The sequence below is a fragment of the Delphinapterus leucas genome, chromosome 2 (genome assembly GCF_059928025.1).
Source record: "Delphinapterus leucas isolate spDelLeu-1000000601 "Yukka" chromosome 2, BTC_Dleu_Yukka2, whole genome shotgun sequence".
Taxonomy (NCBI): Eukaryota; Metazoa; Chordata; class Mammalia; order Artiodactyla; family Monodontidae; genus Delphinapterus; species Delphinapterus leucas.
Window position 1 is genome coordinate 45,512,464 of NC_143130.1, and position 11,654 is coordinate 45,524,117.

The following is an 11,654-nucleotide window of genomic DNA, read 5'->3' on the forward strand; positions in this document are numbered from 1 at the left end:
CTTTCCTGGAGCAGAGCAGATGGTGGCTTCACTTGCCAGGTCTAAGCAAGAGGCAGATCTAAGAGTAGACCCACCCTATGCATTTAAAAAATCTTAGGGCCTTTGAAGACCTCCAAATATGTGAGAAAAGTGCAAGGACGTTTTGCCAACACAGAATGAAAGCAGCTTTCATCTTCTCAATGCTCCTCGTTCTAGGAAGCACACAGCTTTCATATCGTTCCGTTTATATTAACTTGAGGATTAATTCTCAAGTGAAGTGCTTGTAAAATGACCACAAAAGAGATCAATGGAGTAGATTTAAATGCTCTGAATGTGCTTATTGTCTCAGAGACAGCAGGCCAGAAAAAGATTTTGTTTTCCTCTATCTTCCAGCATGTTTAGGTTTATCAAACCTAAATTATAACCATAAGGTTTCCCCTACTTTTACAGTGTAAATGTGGGAATTGCAAACCTGTGTTGGTACGTGCCAGCTAATCATCAGGGTATAGATGAATCAGAGGTCGTTCTTTCTTATAGGATCCTGGACAAGACACTGAGATGCTGCAGTGGATGGCCAGCACAGGAGAGATTGAATTTAGGCAAAGTCAGCTGGGATCAGTCAAGGGCAGTTTTGATTAGTGTCTTGTACCAGGGGATCTCGAGAGAGAAGACAGTGTTTCAGTGAAGCAGAAATGGTAGGATGGGGAAGTGGGGAACTCTGGCTCAGTGACTTGAGGAGTGACGGATAGGGTGATGCAGAAGTCACTCTGCCTCAATTCTACCTTGCAAAGGCATGACCTTGGGCCAGCCCACACATGTCTCTGGGCCTCATGAGCTTAATTTCCTGTTTTGATAAAGTAGGGATAACGCCTTTGGGTAGAATATATATGTTCCTTGGGTATGTAGGGCCCTGTGGAGTGTAGGGAGGCACAGTATATATATATATATATATATATATATATATATATATATATATATATATACACACACACACAGGCATTGTTCTAGTTTTTTGAGAACCCTAATACATATATAGTATATATATGTTATATATGTGTATATATACTCTGTCTGTATGCACAAACAGGTGGATACTATCTCTATCATCTATATCTATCTATCTATTTCACCTATATCTATTTCTCTATATCTGTCTATCTCACCTATATCTATCTACCTATCTCTCTGTCTATCTATCTATCGTCTGTCTATCGATTGATCAAATGATTGATGGAGAGAGAAGATTTATTATGAGGAATTAACTCACAGAATTGTGGAGGCTGAGAAGTCCCATGATCTGCCATCTGTCTGCAAGCTGGAGACCTGGAAAAGTTGTTATAATTCTAGTCTGAGTCTGAAGGCCTGAGAACCAGGAGAGCCAGTGGCGTAAATCCTAGTCCAAGGGTAGGAGAAGACTGATGTTCCAGCTGAAGCAGGCAGGCAGGAAAGGAATGATTCCTCTCTTCCTCCACTTTTTGTTCCATCCAGGCCCTCAGTGGATTGGATTGGATGGTGCCCACCCACACTGAGGAGGGCAGCTCTACTGAGTCCACTGATTCAGATACTCATCCCTTCTGGAAAAACCCTCACAGACACACCCAGAAGTAATGTTTAATGTGGGCACCCTGTGGTCCAGTCAAGTTGACACATAAAATGATCCATCACACCTTATAGGGTGGTGGGCAGGTTAAATGCTGAAGTACAGATAAGGCTTAGCACAGTGCCTGACACGTATGTCCTGGATGAAGTTCGCTTGCTGTTGTTGCCGCGGTTGTATTAAGGATGTCGATGTTATTATATAGATACCTTTTCTGTTGGCATCAGGATTGGAGGGCCTGGGGATCAAAGGGTCTAGGGGAGGGCTGGGATTCTGCAATTCTATTCTATTACAACTAGAACAAAATGTGTCTATCTTTTTAAAAAAATCTGCAGGCAGGGAAAATATCCATACGAGGGAAACTGCTTGAGTGCTTTAGACTTTGTGTTCATAATTATTTATTAAAGATCTGCTGCTGAAAGAGCCTTATTTTTCAAAAATAAATCAATAGTTCACACACAGGCTAAGATACTAAAATTCTCTTCATCTTGCTAGAAATTAGTCATGGAAAAAAATTACATTTGATGTGTTTGTGAAACATTTATTCACTCTATGTCCCGGGCAAGGCATGAGTATAAAATGAAGCATAAAGTAGGGCCCCTGTGCTGAGGTGCTTACAGTCTAGGAGACGAACACTGTGTACAAAGAATTAAAATAAGATGCTATAACATGGATGGACGTAGAGATTATCATATTAAGTGAAGTAAATCAGACAGAGAAAGACAGATATCATATGATATCATTTATATGTGAAATCTAAAAAAAGGATACAAATGAACTTATTTACAAAACAGAAATAGACTCACAGACATAGAAAATAAACTTGTGGTCACCAAAGGGGATAGAAGTTGCGGGGGAGGGGAGGGATAAATTAGGAGTGTGGGAGTAACATGTACACTACTGTATATAAAATAAACAACAAAGACTTACTGTGTAGCACAGGGAACTATAGTCAATATCTTGTAATAACCTATAATAGAAAAGAATCTGAAAAAGAATATGTATATTATCTATCTATCTATGAATCATTTTGTGGTGTACCTGAAACTAACATAACATTGTAAATTAACTATACTTCAATTTAAAAATGATTATAAAAATAGAGTAGGAAAATGAAAAATGCATTTTATAGAATTTTAACAAGTAACCAGCATGACAATTAAAAAAAAAAAATTGGGATGTGGGATGTGGCTAAAGATGAGACGAAGAGCTGAGGTTGACTGTAAGGCCCTTGATGCTATGTTGGGGAATTTGGATTTGATTCTGCAGGCAAAGGGGAGACACTGTGGGGAAATACGTATTTGGCAACTATGCCGTGGATAAACACCAGAGACAGAGAGGAAGGAAAATCAGCAAAGTTATGAATTATCCTCTGTTTATAGATCAAGGGAAGTTTCTTGCCTGCTGAATGAAATTGCACTGACATGAGTGCTGTGCCATTGGGCACTGTTAGTGAGTAAAAGTGTCACTGTGGGGTGAGTCTAAAGGGCAGACTGAGGAGGAAAGGGCTGGGATTCTAGCTAAGCACAGGGCCAGGCAGATGATAATAAGAATGATGACCGTTGTTTACATGGCACTAGTCACATGCCAGGCTGTGACAAAGGGCCCTACTTCAGAGGGAGGTTGATACCCAATCCCAGGGCTGTGGGACTTCGCCCTTCTTCTGCTCAGCCTGTCAGCTGTGGCAGCCTTCAGCCCACAGATCCTGGTCTTAGATGGAAGCAAGGATATTTACCATAGGATATCACTTATATAAAGTTTAAAAAACACACAAAACATATTGGACATATACATTAATACGTGGGAAGATATAAAAACTGGTGAATCTCTGGGAGGAAGAGAGAGAGAGACAACATGGGAAAGGTCTGCGGAGTGCCGGGGAGGCACCTTCAAGTTCATCCATAGACCTCCCTTTGTTTCGAAAGCAAAAAGTCCACAAGGTCAATGTTAAGATCAGATAAATCTGGGCTGTGAGTTCGTGGTTCTTCATTACGTTGTATCATTTTCTCTTCGTATTTCTGTATTTGAAGAGAAGTTTTATAACACGATTAAATTTTAAAAGGCAACGCTTTAATCAAGGCGCCCAGCCCTACTCCAGCAAAGAGATTACTTTTGGCATCGAGTGAATATTCTAGCTGCTTTTTCTTCCCGGTTGACGGCTTTGGGTTTTCATCCACAATGCGTGTGTGTGTGTAGGTGTGTGTTTGGAGGTCTGTTAGAGGAGGTGAGCACATTTGTTAAAAGGGAGTATTACCTTTGTATCAGAAACCTAAAAAATATATTTCCTTTACGTGAAATGCAGACTATGCTACCTTAATGATTAGAAGGGCTTATGTTATGGGTAACGGAGCCTAGACCACAGGAGATGAGGACAATTTAAGGGGTAAGTGGGGACGCCATGGGGGAAAGCAATCACTTGGCTGTGGTGGTATTGCCCAAGAAGGGTAGCTGGAGATCTTAATTATAATTTTTAAAGCTATGTGGCCAACCTTGGTTTGACCCAGACTAGTCTTGCTGTGTGCACGTGGCCTGATCTGGTGGAGGGGACATAAACCACAGTGATTCTAATGACGTGGAGATGGTTCTCTACGACTGGCAGAATCTCCTGCGGTTTTGCATGTGGATTTACAGTTTGAAACAGCATATTTGGCATTATAAAATGTATTTTCTATATTGAATATAGAAACTTTTTTTTGGCCATGTAAACTACAGAGAGCTAAACTCAACAAATCTCAGGGGAAGAATTTTCAGAAAATAATTTGACTCTTAACTGAGCCATCACTCCCTAGGGGGAAGAATGAGGATTAGGAAATGAATGGCTGTGAGATTTGCTGAAGGAGGGGGAGCATAGGTGAAAAAGGTTGATAACATTGCTCTAGGCTGGTGTGCTCAGGGGACCAGCATCTTGGTGGTGGTGATGAGTTTGACAAGCAAAGCATACGCTTCTATCTCCCCGAGATCTCCCCACCTGGAGTGGGAGTGAGTGGGCCTGGGCTCTATTTGTTGAAATCTGCTGTCCTGAACCCTAGTGCCTCTGGGGAGATGTTAGGCCCTCAGGTTCTTGGAGCAGAGTAAATGCTTTGAGAATCCCAATTGCAGGCCGTGGTGGTGCTTGTTTGTTTCCAAACCTGTCAGGGTTGAATCGGGACCACAAGCAATAAGAGATGAGAGGAACCACCGATGCACCCAGGTTTCAGTGCCCAGGTGGGGCGATAGGTAAGCCAGGTAATGGAGCAGAGGCCCAGTCGAAGTTTCTGGACATTCACCGTGGGGATGAGAGCTTGGCAGGTTACTCTGGGCTAAAGGCTATTAATTTCAAGCCTACTTGCTGATGGCGAAGCAGCTTTAAACTGCAAAGGAGGAAAACTTTTCTTTTCTTCTACCCATTTTAGGTTCATTGGCTGGGGTCCTGTCAATTAGACTGACAAAAGACAGATTAACAAGAGAAACAAACTGAAGTTTAGTAACATGTGCAGAGCACATATACATGGGAACCCTCAGAGATGAGAAACTCCAAGGGGTGGTCAGAACTTGGGCGTCTATAGCTGTTCAACAAAAGAACAATAAATTTTTAGAGAAGTGACAGGACGAAGGAAAAGGACTTTCAGTTTCAAAGGTGGCAAATCGTGGAAAGGCAAATATATGGGGGAGACTAATGGAAGATAAGGGCTAGTTAGGAAGACTTGTTATGTAGGGTCCCCTGATCCTGCCTCTGTGCTCATAAGGGTCTAGAATTTGTCCTTCCTGGTAGAGAGGAGAGGGGGTCCCCTTTACACATTTACGTCTTGCTTTCAGGGGAGGGCAGAGAGCTTTTCTTATATCTGCTTCTTCTCAATTGTCTTCAGCTCAAAATAATTAGTATGCCAAAGTGATATATTCTGCTACCCTTCAGAACACATTGCTGTCAGGACGGTGTAGCAGCTGGATGGCTAAGTTTGCTTCTGTCTGACTGGGGACTAGCTGGGGCTACGCCTGCAGGCCAAGGGGCTTCAGATGGGTGGCCTATCCAGAGAGGCAAGCTCTGACAGCTCAGAGTCTGGCTTTCTTCTTAACTATCTGTCATCACTCGTTAAGATTTTCCATATTTATGTATCTAAGGTGTATTCAAAAATCCAGGAAGTGCCTTGATCCCACACAAGTTCAAGCCTCTCTCCTGTTGCTTATGTTCTTATATTTGATCATTTACCAAGAGGGAAGGTTTCTGCTGAGGGAATCAGATGCCTTCCTTCTGTGTCTGGTCTTTGTGGCCCATTTCACTGAGATCCAGACAGAACTGCTCTGCCCAAATCAAGCTTTTGACCTTAGAAATGATATTTCTCCAGCAGGATTGATAGGAATGGTAAGGGACAGAGAGTTTCGGGATATTTACTGAGCCATATGGCCTTGAAATCTGTTCACATATAATTAGAAGAAAGGCAAATGCCAGCCCCTGTTGATTACTTTTTGAACACACTTGCCTGGGGGCTAAGGAAGGAAACTTCCTGCCCCTGTGTAGACAGGGGCCACTGGGTAGCTATTGGAAGCTCTAACATGTCAACACAGGCTTTCATGTGGCCAGTGGTGCCAGCCCACCACTCAGCAAAGACAGATGCACGAGAAGGTCAGAGGGACTGTACTAGAGTTTATTTATTTTGCATAAATAAACTGAAAGCCATTCTCATTCTCTTTAGACATATGGTGGATTATACAGTGTCAGGGAGAAGGATTAACATAGGTGGCATAAGATAACCATTTCACATTTCACTTTTACTGCATATCGGCTATATTTTCAGGGAAATGGACATGCTGGCCCTTCTGTCTTGAATGCTCCCACTCTTTCCACCCTTTGTCTCCCTGGCTACTTCCTATGCATTTTTCAAAGTCAAGCCCAGGCTTCACCTCCTCAGGGGAGCAAGTCTTCAGATACAGTGAATCACTCCTCCTGGGTACCAACACGTACCTGATGGGGTTCAGGACATGCTCCCCCGTAAATATGGCACCTTGGCATGTTGAATATTTTAAGCTGAATGAGTCTGAGTAAAATGGCAGAAGCAGGGAGGTGACTCTGACCATCTGCTGCCTTGCTCTTGTCCCCTGAAATGGGCGATAAAAATCTCTCACGTGAGAGATGTCCTCTCTATACCCAGAGGAAAAGAGCATCCTTATCTCTTAAGGCAAAGGGACCCCGAGAATAATCCCAACAAGCAGGCCTTGCTGAGTTTCCCCCAGTTTACTGCACTCATCTCATACTCCTTAACCTGTCATATTCCTCCATGACCACATACTCTTCATCAAATCCAGTATAGGTATATGTAGGTCTAACTGTTTCTTTGGGTTTTCATTTCCTTACAAGGGCTCCTGTGTTACCTAAAACTTATATTAAATAAATTTGCTTGCTTGTCTTCTGTTAATGTCTCTGTCATTTTAATTTTCAGACCCAGTCAGGGACCCTAAGAGGGTTGAGGACAACTTTTTTCTCCACTACATATTATATAATTCTCAACTTTGATATTGATTGAAGGCCTAGTTTTTACTTTTAAACACTAATACGGTGTTTATTAGTCCTTCACACTTGTACATATCTTTCCTCATTTAAGTCTTATAGCAGCCATATGAGGTAAATACAGATATTCTCCCTATATTACAGATAAGACTAATGATACTCAGAGAGGTGCAGTTAAGTACCCAAAGTCACACAGCTAATAGTAGTAGAGCTAAGACTCAACTCTGGGTAGTCTGGCTCTAGAATATGTGTTCATAACCAGTGTTGGGGAGGAAGACGTTTCCTTTCTTTTCTTCCAGGTTCTATGGCTGGTCTAATAATTAAATAGACATAAAAGAGATTAACAGGAGAAAAATACATTTAATTTCATATGTACCGGAAACCATAAAAAAAAGAGAGAGAGAGAGAGAGACTCAAAGAAGTGGCCAAAACAGGCAGCTTTTATACCTTTTTAGACAAAGAAACAATAAATTTGTGAAGAATTGACAAGACAAAGGGGTTTGGGGCAGAGTAGTAAATTAGTGAAGAAGTAGCAAGGTTTGTTTACACAGCCTTCTTGGCCTTGAATTCCCTATCTCTGGTGATAAGGATTTCTCTCTTCCTTCTGGTACAGGGAGGGCACCTTTCATGTGGGAGGTTTATTTCCTGCTTTCAGGGGGACAAAGGAGGGTCAGAGTGCTCTTTTTGCGCCAGCTGTTTCTTAAATAACATTAATTCATTAATGCCAAACATTAATGCCAAAGTGCCATATTTTGGGGCAGGCCTGCCCTGAATTCCATCACCAGCATTCCATATTGTCTCTCCCTAAAGGCTTCTGCCTAATCATAGCTAACTTGCATCAATCCACATCTCCTGATCCTGCCCCATCTTCAGCCAAAGCTGCAATTCCTGTAGGTTTTTTTTTTCCCACCTCAGTTCATGGCTACTCCATCCTTCCAACTGCTCAGGCCCCAGATCTTGGAGTCATCTGACTCTTCTCTTGCTGTCACACCCCACATCCGATCCATCTGCAAATCCAGATGGCTCTACCTCCAGCATGGAGCCAGGTCTGACAGTTCCTACGACTTCCATCATAACCATCTCAGCCTAAAGTACTGCTGCTGCTCTGGATTACGGCAAAAGGCCCCTTCCTCTGTGGCTTCCCTGCTCCCTTCCTTGTCTGCCCATCCCAAGTCTATTCTCAACACAGCAGCAGCCAGAGTGATCCTTTTAAAATCTGTCAGATCATGTCACACCTCTGCTCAGTATCTTTCACTGTTCCTGACCTTACACTTGCCCTCTTTATTTGAAATACTTTCTGCAACTACAGTTGTTCCTCAAAATCTGCAGGGGATTGGTTCCAGGATGCTCCGTGGATACGAAAATCTGAGGATGCTCAAGCCCCTTGTACTATAAAATGGTGTAGTATAGCCAGCCCTCCTATATCTGTGAGTTCTGCATCCATGGACGTGGACCCTCCGGATATGGGAGTGCTGACTGTATTTACACAGCTCACTCCTTTACTTCCTTCTATTCTTTACTCAAATGTCAACTTATCAATGAGTTCTTTCTTATTTCTCTACCTAAAATAGCCCATTTTCACTGCTGTAGTCTCCTGTTGCTTTTAACCTGCCTTGGTTTGTCTACATGGCACTGTTAAATAACAAAAATTCAACTGAGTAAATATGAAGACCTAATTGGCTTTATTAAAAACAATTCAATTGTTTTTTTTACTGGTTATTTTTTAAAAAATTCTGTCAGTGAGCAGCATTTCCCAGTTGTACACTCCCCGCCCCCACAGTAAGTTCTTGGCAGCTCCATCAGGTGGCATTGCGGGTCGCTTCTGTGATTAGGGTCCTTGCAGGATGGATATCAGTTGAGCACACTGGAGGGTCAGGAAGGCTGAGTCTGTCCAGTGTCTTGAAGCAGCTGTTGCAGGGGCTCTCCCAGCTAGCCCTGACAGCTTCAATATCACTCACCAGATTCCAGGCCAGGCACATCCCCCAAATCTGTAGCAATGCAATACCTACGAAAGTACCAGCCATGATGATCAAGTTATCCTGCAACCACTTCTCAAACTGGGCCGCACAGCCTTTCGTGTAGATTACAAACTGCTGATCGACTTCTGTTTTTTGCCTGGCATCATAGCCACACTGAGGGTTGATGACACCTTCTGTGGGGTCTTTAGTACAGCAGGAGAATGGCATGCTGCATCGCTCTCGACTTGCACTGGAATCTGTGCAGCTGAAGTAAATATTTAGGTTCCAATCATCAGCTCCAAAAGGCCCGCAGCACTGAATTGGGCAACATCTCATCGAGCAATGGAAAGGAGCAACACTGAGATGCAGAAAAGGAGAGGTTTATAAATGTAGAGAGGGAGGGTGTGGGGGGGCGGGGGGATAGAAATTAGCAAAGAATTCATTGTTTTAGGCAAGGTTGCCCTCCTAAGAGGGGTGGAGGGAGTCTATCAGAGGATTTCCTAGTGCTGATCAGGAAATTCCAGGTTGGCTGGTTAAGGGGCACGTTCCTGGGGAAGGTTGAAACTGTAATTAGGTTAGGTATTAACTCTTGGTGGGGTCTAGCATAAGTGACTCCATTTTGGGCTTCTTTCTTTTTTAACAGCACTCACATGACATTTACATTTACTTGTTTATTTGTATATTTCTTGCCCCTCCCACTAGAATGCTAGCTCTGTGAGGGCAGAGACTTGGACTCTTTTGCTCAATGGTGTATCTGTAGTGCCAAGAAGAGCACTTGGCATATAGTAGATGCTCAATAAATATTTACAGAATGAATGAAAAACAGTAATGAATGAAGTGAATACTCACTCCGTGCTAGTCACTATTATAAGCGTGTTTACATGCATCATTTCTTAATCTTCACAAGATCTCCCAAGGCTACCTGGGTGTCTTGGAAACATTACTTATCTCTGTTTAACTTCAGTTTCTTTATCTTTAAAAAGAGGATAATAACAGTGCTTACTTCTGAGAGTAAGTACATGTTAGTCCTGAGGACAGTGTTTGGCACACAGGACCTATTGCAGGGGGTTTCCTGGGAAGTGGAGGGAGATTGGGATGCAGAATTAGTGCTCTTGGGAGCAGCACCTAAAGGAGTAAAAGAAGCAGGATTGGCCAGAGGGAGAAGGTGGGCTGCAGTCTCATCTCTCCAGGGAGTGCAGGAGCTGGAAAGACCCATAGAGTTGGCCTGCCCTGCGGCAGGTGGGCCTGGCCTTTGTATGCCCATGTCACTTGGTCATTGGCTTCAGGTGTCTCTGGGAAAAGGGCATGGCCGTGGGTGAGGCCAGTCTCTAGGGAGAAGCGGGGAAATGAAGGCTGCAGACCAGTTGTGAGTGGAGACTTGGGTGGAGCGTGCCAGCACCCCTACAGTAAACTTCAGTAAATGCTGGGAATCACACCTTCTTACTGCACTGCCTTAACCCAGCAATCAGTTCCTTCTAAGCACCTCTAGCTATTCTAGTGCCCATTGAGAACAGAGCACATACTATTCTTTGAGAATCTTGGCTTGCTTGTAAAGATTCAGGATTGGATTTGGTCTATAAGCTTTTCTCCCTATGGATTTGGTGGTGGTGGTGGGGAGCCTTTACCCAGCTGGCCAGTTTGCTTAGACCATGGTTGAGGTGTCAGCGGGTTCTACCCTATTTCCTGTGATCCAGGTGATTCAGAACAAAATAAGGCTATTTTTAGTTTTTGGAGAAACCTCCATACTGTTTCCCAAAAAACTAAAAATAGAACTACCATATGCCCCAGCAATTCCACTCCTGGGTTTATAGCTGAAAAAAACAACAATAGTAAATTCGAAAAGATACATGCATCTCAATGTTCATAGCAGCACAATTTACTATAACCAAGATATGGAAGCAACCTAAGTGCCCATCAACAGATGAAATGATAAAGAAGATGTGGTATATATATATATATATATATATATATATATATATATATATACACACACACACACAATGGAAACCTACTCAGCCGTAAAAAAGAACAAAATTTTGCCATCTGTAGCAACTTGGATGGACTTGGAGGGCATTATGCTCAAATGTCAGACAGAGAAAGACATATCGTATGGTATCACTTATACGTGGAATCTAAAAAATACAACAAACTAGTGAATATAACAGAAAAGAAGCAGACACAGATACAGACAACAAACTAGTGGTTACCATTTTGGGGGGGCGTGCATTATAAGGGTAGAGGAGTGGGAGGTTTAAACTATTGGGTATAAGGTAGGCTACAAGGATGTATTTATTGTACAATACAAGGAATATAGCCAATATTTTGTAATAATTGTAAGTGGAGTGTAACCCTTAAAAATTATATAAAAAATATATGTGGGGGAAAAACAAGGAAATAAATTTAAAAAAATAAATAAACAGGGCTAGCCTTCCGAGTAGTCTAGGTAACCAGGCAAGTGCACAGTTCCACTTAAAGGCAATTCCCCCACCGCCTGGAGTCCTACTGTTACAATTCCATTCTGTATTGAAGCATTTTTAAGAAGCATGAGAGTGTTCCGTTGAAATGCAAATAACTCTGTAAAAGTGAAAGACTTAAGCCTTTGTGATGAAATGCCTTTCTATCTTTATTCAAAAACACT

General features: G+C 42.5%; 1 pseudogene; it reads right to left on the reverse strand.

Annotated features, from left to right (window-relative positions):
• Nucleotides 1-8,857: 8,857 nt before the first annotated feature.
• Nucleotides 8,858-9,352, reverse strand: LOC149750012 (tetraspanin-5 pseudogene; annotated as a pseudogene).
• Nucleotides 9,353-11,654: the final 2,302 nt, after the last annotated feature.